The sequence below is a fragment of the Parambassis ranga genome, chromosome 4 (genome assembly GCF_900634625.1).
Source record: "Parambassis ranga chromosome 4, fParRan2.1, whole genome shotgun sequence".
In the NCBI taxonomy this organism is placed as follows: domain Eukaryota; kingdom Metazoa; phylum Chordata; class Actinopteri; family Ambassidae; genus Parambassis; species Parambassis ranga.
Window position 1 is genome coordinate 9363364 of NC_041025.1, and position 16476 is coordinate 9379839.

Below are 16476 nucleotides of genomic sequence, written 5' to 3' on the forward strand. Positions count from 1 at the left end.
TATCACACTGTTGTTCCCCGTGAAGAGCATTTTGCAGTAAGTCAATATCAATGGAATCCATGAGATGCGTCAGCCTGCTAAAATATCAATATCATCCCTGGTCAACTCTGTAGACATAGATACGTGTTTTAATTACTTTGCATGTTGACAAAATTTTGCCAAAAACTTCACTTAAATTACAAAGACATCAACACATCTGAAGATAATAATAACAGCTACGGGTAGGTTTTGTCAGTGACCCACACTCCTTGTCACAAACACTCTCTGGTTACCTACAGCAGCTCCGGTGATGGACTCTACCACATTGGCTGCTGCAGTTTGTGACCTTTCCACGCTGATGATGATCTCACCCGGCCTTGAGAAACAATAGATTAACTGAAATACCAGACTGTGATTCAGGCTTTATCTATTCTCTCTTGCCATGTAATAAAGCCAAGGTCAACACACAAAAAAGCTTTAGAACACAAGAAGCCAAAATGGGACAGATCCTGTCACCCATGTCTGGGGCCATTATTATCACACATGCCAGGCTAAGCTGGGGGGAGATGCGGGGGAGCACAGATCAATCTCTTTAGCCTGGAGGTATGGTTGTCAGGTATGAAATACACATTTTTGACATTGTGTCATTTTGATTGTATCGCAGAATAACCCTTAATTATTGTTGGCTGTGATTTTTTTAAAGATATTTTTAGCCGTCCCTTTTTCAGTCTAGATATTAATAGATAAACAATCAGATGGAATCTGTGGGTTTAGCATGGTTATCAGAGGTTAAATGAATGACAGACCTTAATGAGCATTCCCATTGTGTCTGAACAACCAATGTAATGCATAAATATCTCACATAATCTTTTTATTAATGTGGAGCTTAGCGCAGACCTATATTTCTCACTTCTGCAACAAGCTTCCTGGATCACTCACTCCTCCCTCTTCACATATTCGCTCTCTCGCTCTTTCATTGGCTTCACCTCCATTTTTTCCCCACTTCTTGGATGATGTCACTTCGGGGTCTAAACACCAAAACACATTTGTCTTTAATTGAATAAATGTGCACCTTCTCCAAACTCGGTCTCTCCTGATTGAAATGCATTTAGTAGTCACATCATCATGTTCACATATTCCATATATTTTGTACAATAACTGCAAGGCATTTCTGTACCAATCTGGCTTTGTTACATCATCATCATCATTATAATCATCATCATACACCATGAGTCACTGGTCTCTCACTGGTATTATAATGCTGTACACCACAACTGAACATCCCACAGCTCTCTGATCTATATCAAGACACCTAAACCAGGCTCAGCTGGACATAACAGGGCTTACATTCTTTACAGACAAAGTACAGTTACAAAATAAGAAGGTTGATTAGCTCATACTGCATGCTTCAAAATGTCACATTCTGTCTCTGCTTTGATGATTTGTGTTTTACACCTCCTGTCATACAAGATGTAGAACTGTTCACACCCACATAGCTTTGTGTAAGTGCTGCAGAATTCCTTGTCTAACACTGAGATGCTGAATATTTGAAGGTTATTTTCAGTTCTTATTTGTCTTCAACATATTTCAGAGGTGTTGACCTATTTACAGACTTAGTGTCAATCTGTTTTGTGCATTCAACAATTTTAAAAGCTCAGAATCATCTCATTCGTTATTCCTTTAACAACATATAAATCATATCTTCATCCTCTATTTAAAACTGAGGATTGGTGCAGTCATTCAATGGAGGTAATACTAAGCTGCCTAACTTTAAACCTTAAGACAGTTTTTCCGCCATTCAAATGCAGTATGAAATTGTGTGAGTCCTTGAATTTCTTCATGGGGCTGCTGAAATAAAGATTCACAAGTCGGCTTCCTCCCGAGACTGAAAGCAATGCAATGTAGGTCAGGCATTTTCTAGCTGTGAATCACAGTCAGCTATCCTCATGGGACTCAGCGCTATCTATCATTCCATCTATCTGATCTATCCACCAATCTATCAAGAAAAGAGGTAAAAACAAATGTGTTTATAGACAATACCTTCACCATTCCCCACTGGGGAACAACATGGTCATTTAAAGAAGAAAAAGAATGATAGTCAAAACAAGACACAGATGCTGACAAACCTGCTGAAAGTCACTTTACAGGGATAAAAAATATATATATATATTTCCAGTGGGCACACAAGTCAACTCAGTTTGCCCTTGTTGTGTGTTTGTTTGTAATCTCTTAAGAGAGACTTCACCAAATGCTGAGACGGCGTCTGGAGAGCACTCTGTTTTATCTTCAGTCACTGAGAGAAACCAGATCAACCAGCTATGCTGTGCTGTGCAATGTGCCGGTCTGCATTAACAGGGGAGATCCTTGCTAGAGAGATGAAACAGGGTCACCTCAAAAGGGAAAATGATTTTGATGTGGACTGAGATTAGGATGGGTTGATTTTGTTTTGCAGAAATCCTGCCAGTTACTGTAGGATGTTCATATTACTGAGCTGGTTGTGTTTGCAGCACTTCACTACACCATTGAAACTAGACTGAACATTGGTTAGATTGCTAACGAGTTATCCTTTAAAGCACAAAGACTCACACAAAGTGTGTTTTTGAGTCAAAATTACAGTATGTAAGGTGATTAAGGCAGATTTTACATAGCAATGTGTGGATTCAGTGTCATTGGGCCTGTTCTGTCAGTTACTATGTGAGCGCGTCTACATGCAGGGGTTTGTATAGTTTTATATTCCTGCACTGATTCTAACATCGGATACTGATTGTTATTGTATGTTATTGATATTGAGCTCACTGTTCTCTGTACTCTCACCTCAGAGATGGACGAGGACATGTTTTTGCTGGGTATAATAGCTAACCAAGAAGCAGCCATAGTCACCTTATTTATGAAAAGCTGCAGGCACACGGTACATTCCAAGTAAGAAAATCAACTTGTCCTTGTCCTACTGCAGTGTAGAAAACTCCTCATGTTCACAACATAAAATGAGATGGAATTTGCTTGTGGCATGTTAAGGGAAAGGTCAGTTATTGTTGAATGTCGGTTGTATTTCAAGCAATGAAGCTGCTCAAGGACCATTCATTGTCAGATGGTGATAAACCCCACTTCTGGTTACGATAAGTAACCAGTTATTGTCCAATCAACAAAGACTAATTTCTTTTGATTACCTTTATTATATGTTGACCCATTTTCCACTCTCTTGACTCAACATTCAAGTAATATTTGTTATGTAGGTACAGCCTTTGACATAAAAACAGCCTGACCTGTCGAGGCTCCACTGGATCTCTAAAGGTGTACTGTGAATTGAGATCCAGGGAAGTTGAAGGCCAAGTCGACACCCTGAACTCGTTGTGTTCCTAAAGCCATTCCTGAGCCAGACTTTGGGTGCTTTCAGCAATGGACAGGTATCTGCATGGATACCCTGATGGACCTGTAGCTATGCACCGCCTACAAAACATACTGCAATGCACAGTTTGTTCTGAAACCTTTTGAGTAGCCATTTGAGTTGAGTGCCTTTCGGATGGTATCACACAGCCAGTGACGCTTGGCTGACCCTAACCCTGTCACCTATTCATCGCTCAGCCTTGGTTGGGCCATTTTCGATAGGGACTGACCACTGCAGGTAATCTGCCCAGTCATCTTGTCATCATCTTGTTCCAGTCGATCAAATATATATATCCCACTAACAAGTACCTTGGCATAGATAGATAATTAATGCCAATGTAATCATAGCATTATAACATTCAGAGTATGTTGTCAACATCAGAATATTAATGCATATCCATAAAAAGAACAGCAGAAAAAACTGTGTGACTTATTTATGTATGCTGATTAATACAAACAAAAGACATTAAGAATAATTAATAAGCAACTGTTTTGCATTGTAAGACAGCTCTTCTGGTAAAGCATAACAACTGCTTGATTGCAGTCTGTCTTCAGTTAAACAAAAAGGCGTTGAATATCATGACCAGCATGACAGAAAAGAATCCCTCACACTCCTTTTCCCTTTTGTCTGACCTAGACTTTATGAAAATGTGGAAATTACTTTCCCATGCTAATGAGATTTCTGAAGATTAAAGCAGCATCCAGAATTATATGAGGGAAAGACAAGGAGCACAGCAGGCAGGCGGCAGGGAGGGAGGCCTGCATGACTGATCAGGGAAATCATTAAGATTTCGACACAATAAAGCATCAAACAATCACAAAGCGATTTTGTTCCATGTTTGTAAAGTTAAAAATGACAAGATTCAATTATCTTGCCTTGTGTGTTGGGCTGTGTTCAACATCCGAAATGTCAGTGCCAGCTGGCATCGCCGGATATAATATTGCAGCAGATTATCTGAATTCAGCCTTCAGCAGGGAGAAAAATAACGTATATTTAGGATTTGTTTACTGCTTTTATTTGTTTTCCTGTTCATTTTATTTATCTCAGGTAGATAGGCAGCTAGCTTTAGCTCATGCTCGTGGGCATTTGTCATTGTTTGCATCAGCTTGCATGTCAGCGCAGCTGCACGTTCTCTCTTACCCCCTTGCTTCTGTTTTTGTAAGACAATAAAAAACACTGTACACTGGTGGTCGCTGGTGTAAAGTTGGATATTGGATATTGGATACTTAAAGTGAATAATGATCTGCTCAGCTGGAGGTTTAATTGTTTTTAACGTCTTTTGACGTCATAATCTAACACTACACTACACTAATATTAATGTATGAAGCAAATCCTGAAAAAATACCAAGGGACCTCATTACCTTTTGTAAAGGTTAGTACTGTTGGTCTGGTAAAATTCCACACAGAATATTTACATAGGCGGGCATAAAAAAAATACACACATTCCTGTTAACCATCTGACTTTTGAATAAATATTTAAACAGCTTCATGGTTTTTAATTAGACCTTTAATTCAGTGATTGACAGACGACTCAGCAGTGGAGCCGTATAGAACAATATATATACGTGGCCCCATAACCTCATGCTGTTGTCAGCAAAGGCAGGTGATGGTTTCTCAGAATATTCCAGATTTTCCATTTTTTGTGCTTCATGCACCTTACTGCACAACAACCCATTGTCATTTCTACTGTTGTGATTGACTCGACTGCACAAGCAGTGCTGTTTTCTGCCCCCCTCCAGTTGCGTGTATGTCTCTGTGATGACATTCCACAGAAACCTGTCTTTTGCACACAAAGTGAATGGAAAGAGGCGATTAGATTCAAATTCACCCAGGACAGGTAGACACAGAAACATGTCCAGCTTCATCCAGCGTCCAAGTTCAGTAAGTATTATTCTGTAGGGAGAGACTGCAGCTATGTAGACAACTGGAAAAAAGACAAAGTTGAATTTCTTGACTATGTTTAGTGCGCAGCTGAGCTGAAAACATACACACACCATGGCAGCACATGGAATAACACACCAGGTAAAGGGGAATAACAATCATGACAGCTTTTAAAACATAATACAAGAAAAGTGATTTTAACAAAATACAGAAAGGAAAATTTCAAACTTGGTGATAACAATGAAAAGAAATTGCAAAACGCTCAGCTAAAACATTATGAGGTTTTCTATTAGTATAATGACAGAATTTTACATCAATTGGAAGTGTGGTACTAATTATATAACTAAAAATGTCATTGATGGTATATTATATTAAGTTATAGCCTACCAAATCACGGAAGAGGGCATGAGGATGGGTTAATTAAATTTAATAGAAAGATTCTTGTTCTTGTTTTAATATCAATATCTAAAGTGACTTCAATCCAAGGTCATACTGTAACATACCATCATTGTTCCCATTATTATAACCAAAGTGTTTAAGGACCCAAACGCAGACAAAATCAAAGTGGAACAAAGGAGAGCTTTATTCCAGCAAAACAACAAAATACAGATGAGGAGAGCAGGTGAAGAAAAGGTGAGCTCCTAAAAAACCGACAAAAACAAGTCCAAAAGGCAAACTAGAGTTCATAAAGTACAAAGTAAATACCAGGGAAAAATAACTCAAAACTAACCAGGAGATGAAGGGTAACCAGAGGAGCATGGAGGAACAACAGTACAGCACACAGGGACGACAAACAATGATCCGACGAAGACAAAGGAAAACACAAGGCTTAAATAAGGAGGGTGAGACACAGATGAACACAATCAGGGAGGAGCTGATAATCAGGGCGGAGGAACAGAAGGAGAGAGGGAAGGACTGAGGAGGAGCAGAGAAACAGGAAGAGGAAAAGAGAAGAAAGAAGATGACCGGAGGAGAAGAAATAAACTGATAACTAAATAACAAAAATAAACAATATGATAACCAGATAAGGCTCAAAACCCCTAGCTCATGACACAAAGTGCTTTATTATTACTATTATTATGTGAGCAAACCACAGAAAGATCTAGAAGTGTGAACCCCAATGTGTAGAAGCAGAGGTTTTTTTATGTTGAAAAACTTCTGATGTACAAACATGAATTATGGTTTGACAACCATTGAATTCACTGTAGCAAAAGTACTCTACCTACTCTCCTCTAGCAACAACCAGAAGTGAATAAACGAGATAAGGTAGGTTCCTGGTTAGCTTTCATGTGGTTCGAAGTTACTTTTGTCTGAAAATGTTGCTTGTCTATATAAGCGCGACAAGATTTCAGCAGGAAATCCAGCAGTTTGTGTAATTTGTTGACAGCGTGTTTTGATTAGAAATTCATCAACTTGTATTCAAACATCACTCTTAAATAATACATGTTAACAGATGAAGATCACATTCTAATGTCATCTGAGAAAAAGTTTTTAGACTGCTCAGGAAAGTTTATTCCATCAGATGCATTTATTCAAATCAGTGTGACTGGAAGCAGTGAAAGGATCATCGGCAGCTCATAATTCTTTCCAAAGGCACATAGAGTGCAGTTAAAGGGAATTTAGTATTTACCACAAATATCTTTTTCATTCATGTATGGATAACATTAACCTACTCAGTGATAGAATGTGAACTTCAAGCGCACTGATGAGCCTAAAAGGCAGAGAGAAAGCATGTTTACACATCAAGCTGGTGATGTAATGATATGTTCTGCACGTGCAGACATCTTGCTGATAACCTCTTTAAGAGCTCTGGGGATTATAAATATATGCAATGATGCCTGTGTCTATCCTAAAAAAAACAACAGACAGAGGAGGAAATCATCCTGCCAGGCCTCAAACTATGGCCAATCAATAAATCATTCAAGCAATCAGCATCCTATGAGGAACTACCAGCAGCTATGTTATTTTGCAGGAAGTGATCTGATTTGTTTTTGAAAGTAGATTTTGACAGGCATGATAAACAGATGGTTTATCTATGAACTGCTTTTTACATAACACCAACCATCTGGTGTGCCAGGTTAGGAAAAAGAAGGGTATGATGCTCAAAATATCTGTGTTTAATGGATATGAATGATCAGGCCCGCTGTGGAGTGGACTGATTGAAAGCTTTTAAAGGGTTATTAGACTAAATCAGATGTTGGTTTAAAATAATATTTACCAAAACACATTAGTGGACCTGATGTTGTCCTCTAAATTGCTAGAAATTGTAGTGGCTGACCATCAACACAGCCATGTAATAACAATTAAATAAGTACATAGAACATAAAACTTGTGAAGACTCCATATGGACAAAACGTTTTCTTTAATGGTACCAGAGTCTAGACTCACCACTCTCACCCCTGTCAAAAACTTATCTGTGACGGCCAATTTCTTTCACTCCTAATGCATCGCATCCTGCGACCCATTGGAAACTGCTTTTAACCTTTTCCCATGTGAGTGCTGACCCTGCGACAAACTCACTCTGCCGCAATCCAGAGCAAGGATGTTAATTAAAGCCTGTTTAAACTGGCAACGTCACTTTTGCTTCCATGTTTGACCGATACCCTCTCAGTGGGGACACTTAATCAATGGCTGTCATGGTGTCCAGGGATCAAAGACATTACCATTAATCAACAGTAGTGCTGTACATTTTCAACAAGTCCACTCCTGGCAGGCATACCGCATGACAACTTCAACTGAAGGGCTTGCTTTGAATAATAGTTTCATTAAAGAAAGGAATGACGCGGTTGATGGCCAGCAAGATACTCAGTTAACCCGGTGTTAGAATGTTCCATTATCTGAGGAGAAGCACTGGCATAGAAGAAACACACCAAGCTGGCTGACTGCTGATTTCATTTTCCTGAGTGCCTGGCATAAGAAAATTGAAATTTCTATGCAATTGCAGCCTAGAATTGGATGTTATTTACTATTCATAGAAATCTACAGTCCTTGGTCTCTTATACAATTGCTATTTAGCCTGTCAAGGATGGTACTTGCACAGATGCCGGCTGCCTGGTCACATGAAAATCAGACCCTCTGGCTATGATAATGTTTGAGACCCGGTATCCCCTGCACACTTATCCTCTCTTTCTTCAATATAGGAGGAGTTTTAGGGTATTTACCTTATTTTTTCACTCCTTTGCAACAACAGATGACAGCAGGGAGATCGAAGACGAGGGGGAGGGGGACAGTTGGCAGAGGGTTAGTGATGCTGAACTTAACATGTTGTGACTCCGCTGAAGTTTTACTGCCATTTATAGATTTTAAAGGGGGCGGTTCTGTTTCCACTGTAGCATAGCTTGATATTCACCGAAATGATTTTATGGCAGAGCCAGAAAAAAGAGAATCCTGTCTGATGCCAATGTGTGTATGCAAACCAACAAATGAACAAAAGATATGAAGGTGCATATGGAGATAGACTGAGTGTGCTTTTGTGTGTGTGTGAGGTAGATGAGTGAGTAACACAGCTAAGTCAGTATGTGTGTGTAAGCGGCCTGTGGTTAGTTGTGCTTATGTTCATAACACAGGTTATTTCATTTATGGAGCAGTATATCTGTGGACATTAGATAGCCGTTTCCTTTTCCATCAGCATGTAAAATGAAAAATACACATGTATTATGCTGATGGAGGCTTCAACAACAATGCAACAGTGGTATTGTGCATCCAAACACTTGTGTTGCTTTAAGAGAGGAAGTGTAATGTAATTGTCCTTCAATGGGAACATACTTCATACTAACCTTCATTGGTTCTAGTGTAGCTAGAAAACTTTGTAGACCTCATGTTAGTGGTTCACTCAGCTAAGAGTGTGGCTGGTGTGCTGCCATCACTGCTCTCTCCAATCACCCCTCTCTGCAAGGCTTAATTTTCCTTGCCACACTTATGTGTTGGCATTTCTTCAACTTGTAATATCATGGATCCTCAAACTGACAGAGAAACCGCTGACTCATTCCTATAAACATTTTTGGATGGATTTTAAGTCTGTAAATGGACTGTCAGTTTACCAAAGTTGAAAATGAACAGTGACTGTCAGTGACAGTGAATGTCATCAGCAGAACATGAAGCAGAGCATAAACATGAACAGTATGACAACATGACTGAAATATCCATGTTCTATGTATGTTGCAGAAGTGTTAGCATGCTAGGCTACATTTTGTACCAACCAGTCAATGTAACATCTGATCTCCCTACAGTCCAGCAAGAGAGGAAGAAGTATTATTACTCACGCTGGGGTTTAGTACAGAAATGACACAATATTCAGTCTGAGCTCATGTTGATCTAGAAACCAGGAGCTTGAAGTACATGTCAACAGAAGCTGAAGCTGTCCAGCCCTTCTGTCCATCTTCCACTCTGACATCTGCTTCCTGAAGATTAAATTGGACTGATTCCAACTCAACGCAAAACATTGTTTTGTGCTAACAGAATTGCAGTTGTGTGCAGTAAGGTAGTGGTGGTGGCCCTGTGTGTGAGTAAAAACACATCTATCCTTCATCATAGCACATTTAACATGTCATGTTTTTATTCAAGCTTTACTCTCCATTTGCCCAGTGGTAATGCTTCTGATGACTATTTGCATGCTGTGTGAGAACTGCAACATGGAGGTAAATAAATACAAGCCATCCAAATGTGTAAAGTAAAACCAGTGGAGTGAAATCATCACCACAGGAGAGCATCTTTCAGAGAATGTCTCAATCATGATGCACGAAAGCCAAGTTCAATGGATTTGGTCTGAATGGGTCTTTTGTAGATGAGCCTACGCTGCAAAGATTTCGGCTTCAAAAGAGAGCAAACACCAACCAAATATGAAGCCTATAAAATACATTTACATAATGATGATGATGGTTATTGGAGTCAGAAGATATATTAAGGCAGGCGGTGCAGGGAAATATTTCTGTAGCATAAAATATGTTTACATCCTCTTCAGAGTCATTTAACTCTAATCTCAAAATAACATCTTGTGTTGTTTTGGAATTTCCTCAGCTTGCCATGGTCTATCCAGACTATTGTCAGTGAATATGCTGGGATGTCAGCTGCTTGCTCAAATTGATCTCTGCACAAGCACAAAAGCTGACTCTTGAAAAACCCTCTCAATTTTTTTGGTGGGAGGGGGGCTTTACATTTTTTTTTTCAAATAGTCTGTCAATGATCTGCTTTTAAACTCCACTGAAGGGGAATTGCACTGCACCAACAAAATGGGCCCAACTTTGTAAAGAGCTGTGTTTAAAACAGTGCTAAAATGAGAAACATTTCTCGCTAGAGGGAACATGGATGAGAGGACACAGCTATCTCTTTAGCAATTCAAAGACACGGTTGGCACGTTCTACATGGGGATGGAGAAAAATGATGTGTGTGATCTATACCTGATTTGCAAACAAATTGCAACTAGGGTTCACTTGCAAATACAGCCCCTTGACAGCCACTTTGTGTAAGAAATACACAATCTCTGTGGCTTGAATATGAATACATCAGACCTTACAGCATTCCTTGTATTTGCCTGTTTAAATGATGTGGTGGTTTTTCCTTGCTTTTCTTTGGTTTGATCACGTTCGGTTAAGACACAGACTGACAAATACAATGATGTTTCAGCAGCTAACTGCATGACTAAATGTCAAATCAGCATCATATAGCTCATCAAAACAGCATGTTAGCACAACCTCACACATAACTGAGAGTATTACGTTTGTTGATTATTGATTGGTACCGGGTGGATGACACCATTTAAACCCAATTCCAGACTTTCCTTGAATATGCTGGCTATGTGCCTGAGTTTAGACTTATTGTCTGTGTAACAGTGGATCCTGAAAATCTTCCTTCTATCCACCTTCCTTGTCCTACTTTTCATTGATGATGACTGTTTACTAGAATGCTATTTTTGTCTAGTAAACAGAATGCTATAGTCAATTGTTCTGCAGCACAGTAAACAGAAAGCTTCCACGGCACAATATAAGACATAAATACATCAATGCACAAAAAAGGGGGGGGCCGAGCTATAGTAACCCCACCCCACCATCCCCACCCCCATCTCACTGGATGTTCTGCTCCTGTCAGTGCAAAGCAACAGGAGAAAAAAAGCTTTTTACATGCCGCAACCGTACACTGCTGTGATGTCATAAGCAGCATCCACTGCAGCAGGCAGAGGCAGCAGGAAGTCACAGTGGTCTGTGTTCTCACCATACAATGTCTACATTTTTTAAAATTAAATGTTGTGTACCGCACTGCTTTACTACTGCACTGGTCCTACATCTCCTTCACTCTGTCAGTTTCTCTACCCGATGCATTTTGAGAAGTTGTTGGAGAGATGCTTCCATGGTGTTTTGAAAGACATGTTTTTTCTCCACCTTTGTTCTTCGTAAGCTTGCAGTCAGGTTCTCTTGCAGTTCACCAGCAGGATTCTTTTTTGCTGTTGCACCACTGGTGTGTGAATGTGTGTGTGAATGTGTCTGTGAAAGAGTAAATGTAAAAGTAAAAAAGTAAAAGTAGTGTGAAGTGCTTTGAGTGCCTGAGTAGGTAGGAGAGCACTATATAAGTACAAACTATTTACCATTTATCGTGTTGCAGATGTTGGTTGTTTGCTGAGGTTTAAAATAAAGCAGTGTTACCTTGCTGTACTGCTTCTTTACTGTGTACCTCATACACAGAATTACACTGCATGCCTTTGCCTATGGAATGTCTGGATAATAGTTTGGATGTTTCATCGTTTACATTGAAACCAGCCTCTACTGTTTGTAAGCCCATGTCCTCCACACACCCACCCTCAATACACCCACACTTCCCTGCTCTTCTTCCTCCTTAAGGCAGCTGTCCTTCTCTTTTAATCGCCTGGACAGCTTCCTCCATGTGTTGTCACTTTTCTCTATATGCATACAGTGTGTTTGTATGCAGAGCCTGTCAGCTTATTCGAAAACATTTGTGACTGAATGATGTAATATGTGAGAAACCATTCATTAGTTTCTCCAGCCGTTTGGTATGCAACTAAAAGTCAATATCCCCGTAGTGATGCGTGCATAATAAATCACACAATAAATAATACATCTCCACAGAATAAAAATAAATGGGAACAAAAGTTAAAGACACTCAACAACTATGAAAGTAAAGCTATTACTCTAACTTCATCCACCGCTCAGCTCTTCCTCTCCCTTCAGGCCAGACGTCAGCTACAATTACACAATTATTCTGTCATCATCCTGATATTGCTGGTGAAAGTATGGCTAGCCAAGGACACTCTTACACCTTGTAAATGGTGTGCTGCAAAGTGATTTCATGCACTATGCAATTCTGAGAACAACAGAGAAAAGCAGTGAGAGGTAAGGCCCCCTGCCCTGAGTCAATAACAATACTGAGACCAATTCTAGCAGTTCATTTAACAACAAACGACAACAACTGAGGCAGAAAAATGAAGGCAGAGAGGAAGAACTGCACCCAAAGACCAGTCAATCCCCAAAAACACCCACATTACCAAATTTACAGCAGAAACAAACATATTCTGATCAAAGTCGTTTTTGGCCCATTGTAGCGACCCTTCTGTGATGGTGTGTTGGTCCATAACCACCTGTGTTCTGCCCAGGCAGGAAAAGGATTTAGACAGATCATTTCCTCTACTTACGAAAGATTCTGATGTTGTAGGAACATGTTTAAAAAAATCTCTGGTTATGTTGCCCTAAACTGAAAAAGAGCTGCCAAAGAGCTGTGGTTGGGAGCTGTGTGACTTCTCTGTAGTCTTTATAATAATAATAATAATAATAATGCATTGGTCTTATATTGCGCTTTTCTGCTCTGTTGGGCAGGCACTCAAAGCGCTTACATTGAGATGCATTATTCTTTCACACCACATTCACACAGTGGCAGTGGTAAGCTACCAGTGGTAGCCACAGCTCCCCAGGGGGAGACTGACGGAGACGTGGCTGCCAAGGTGCGCCTACGGCCTCTCCGACCACCGCCGATTCATTCATACGCATTCATACACCAGTGAGTGCACTGGAGGCAATGCGGGTAAAGTGCCTTGCCCAAGGACACACAACAATGACTAGGGAGGAGCTGGGGTCGAACCGCCGACAACCCTGCTCTACCACTGAGCCACTGCTGTGTCTGTCATCAAAAACATCACATTAATAATGTTGTCATAAGAGAAAACAATAATTTATTCCTTATTTCTATTGGCAGCCTGAAAATGATCAATAATTGTATTCTGTCATACTTTTTTTATACCGCAGAGCACATTGTTTCACGTGTTGATAGCTGTCAGGCTGGTTAATCAATTTATTCTCACAGCAGCAAGCAGGTGAAAATAACTGTTACCTGCTTCGTGATGATTCTATCTTCTTCTCTCCATATCTATTTCCTGTAAATCAACTATTCAAATAATTTCTTATCATGTGTCATAAACACCTTCATGTGTCATAAACACCTTCTTATCTAATGTTTAACGTGTTGTTTTGACATGATAATATAATGCTCTCCAGGAATACCAGTAAATGTTTCATTAACCTACCGGGACACCAGGGGTTAACCAATCATGAAAAATCCTCATTTCATCATTCATCAACAACCAAGCAACTCACTAATGATTTGTGCCTGATAACAGCTTCTGCATAATATAACAGTGAGAATTGCAAATGTCAACCCAAACAATATATTTGATTGGTAATATAAGGTAATATTTAGTTTAATATTTAAACTCTAGTTAATGTTGGTATTCCTCCATGGGTTGGACCTTACTTTGTAGTTGAGTTATTATTTTTAATTTAATTGTATTTACTTCCATTTGCTGTTTAGGTTGATTTGGATCTTCTGGGTTTGTTTGAGATGTCTCGCCCGGTAACATCTCACCTCATGAGGTCTTCTTGGCAGCTTTGATGAGACATCTCATCCCAGGCACTCAGCTATTATGACAGCGGGCACATATATGTATGTAAAATAGGTAGATGCATTATATTGAATTTTTCCCATAATACCAATATTGTTCAACTATTTTTGGCTGATTCCTGTACTGACATGCCCATATATGTTTTTGCACCTTAATGCAATGAACACTAAGCCTGAATGTGAATTATAATGAAGCTGGGAAATTAAACTTGTGATAGATTCTAAACTAATGATGAGGGAATGGCAAAGCAGCTCTGCTAACACACAGCATATATGCCAGCAGTTTTTCACTCTACACTGGTAACATACTGACATGTCTGACTGACATTTCTGATGCTTACATGCACATTTTGATTCATGTCCATATTCAGGTTGAAGCACCTACTGGAATGTTCCTGTTTATGGCATGTTGTTCCCATGTCATACATTGAAAATTTTCTTTCTTCTTGTATAGCTGCTTTATGTTTTATCCATTCTGCATTGCTACTGACTCTTACTCACAGGCTCAAAAATGAGTAGAACATGAGGAAAAGCTATGTAGAGCCAAGAAACTAGAGCAAGTGTCAGCATGCCATTTATGCCAAAAAAAACGTTTTTGGTGAACACCTGCAACCTGATTGATGGGGGGGGGAGTAGTGATGGTAGGTAATAGGTGCTGGAGAGAAGATTGCCACTTGTTATAGGCTCATTCAACAAAACTAAACTGTGTGGACCTGCTGTAACATGGTGTCAAAAAATGGTGCAATGGTAGAAGCGGGCAAAAATAATCAGAAAAAGGTGTCTAAGTACATGCATGTAATATAGTCACTGAAGATATAGTGATTTAGCCAGTGTCAACTCATCTGCCAACATCTCTATTTTAATATTGGATTTTAGTCATATTATGCATCTCTAGTGTAACTCATTCACTTGCCCTTGAAACTGGATGTTGTTGTAATAAAGTTGTAGGACCGATATTAAGGGATCTTAAATGTTGGAGTGTTGTATATGGCAATGCTTGGCAGCGCAACGTATCAGTTGCTTTGAAATGCCAATGCATTGTTGTACTTCTTGCAGAGGCCACAAGGCACAGGAGCACGGATTACATACAACAGAGACGTAACATACAGGAAACTGTCCTCCCATTTCAATTAACTGGCACAGACATCGAAAGATGCTGCAGCACAAACCGCGGCAGAGAGCGGATACAAGCATGAACAACTTTCAAAAAAATCAAGCTAGTGAAATGTGACGGTGTGGCAGGTTTGCCGTCAACTGCAACACTTCATAGCATGACATCGGAGCCTCTTTCACTGTCAACAAAAGCTGGCTTAAAGTCAGCGTGTCAGCAGCTTTCCATTAAAAGTTAACAGCTGTTCCAACAAACCACCTTTCGGCAACAAAAGCAGGGCTTCAGAATGCTGTTTGGATATTTGAAAGTCTGTGTGACTATACCTGATAGCACAATACAAACAGAAACCCACATCCATCTTTATTTAAACTCACTGTAGAGTATACATGCAACATACTGAGGTGCTGTACACCTTCCAGCCTCAAAGTCAACAAACTTTCCTCCCACAAGATCTTAATGGCCTGATCAAAGCTAACGTTGCATGCTAATAGTGTTGCCAAGCAACAAAAAAAATGTAGCTATTGGCATGTGTCAAGGTACTTGTTGACAAACTGACACTTTGTTAAAGGGAAAAAGGCTAACATTATACAAAGCCTTTTTTTAATGGCATGATGGAACTGGGTCATTAGTCACTTTAAAATTCTGGGCTCATTTTCAAATGTTATTGTTTTGTTTATGGTCATTAACATTCAGTCACCTAATACGCTCAATAGAAAAAAAACAGATGAGACATAAATATAGGTATCACCAAAAGCAATCTGCCGCCATCATCTTCAATCAGCAATCCTGCGTGGCATCACAGCATTTCACCTCCCTATCTGTATCTGTCCATCCATCCCTTTATCTCTCTGTCTCTCTCTGTTCTACTCTCTGATTTATCCTCCACATTTATCCCTGTTTGTTTTTTTCCTTTTTTTCTGTTCCTGTGGGAGGGCAGCATTAAGCAGAGGAGCCACTGTGTCCTCCATGCATGTGCTGAGTAAAAGCTGTCATGCATTGACAGTGAGAGCAGAAACTGCAGATTGCACATGCCTCTGACCGGGCTGAAAACCAGGGCTCTAAATTGGTTATTTCAATGTTTTCATAGTCTAAATGTAGATCCAGTTTTGCTCCAAAATGCACAGTCTGATAGGCAATCATGCAGATTGTCAGCCGTAAATGCAGCCCACCTAAACGCTCTGGTGAAATGTTCCTGCTTTGTACCCAAAGGAAATGTGCAAAA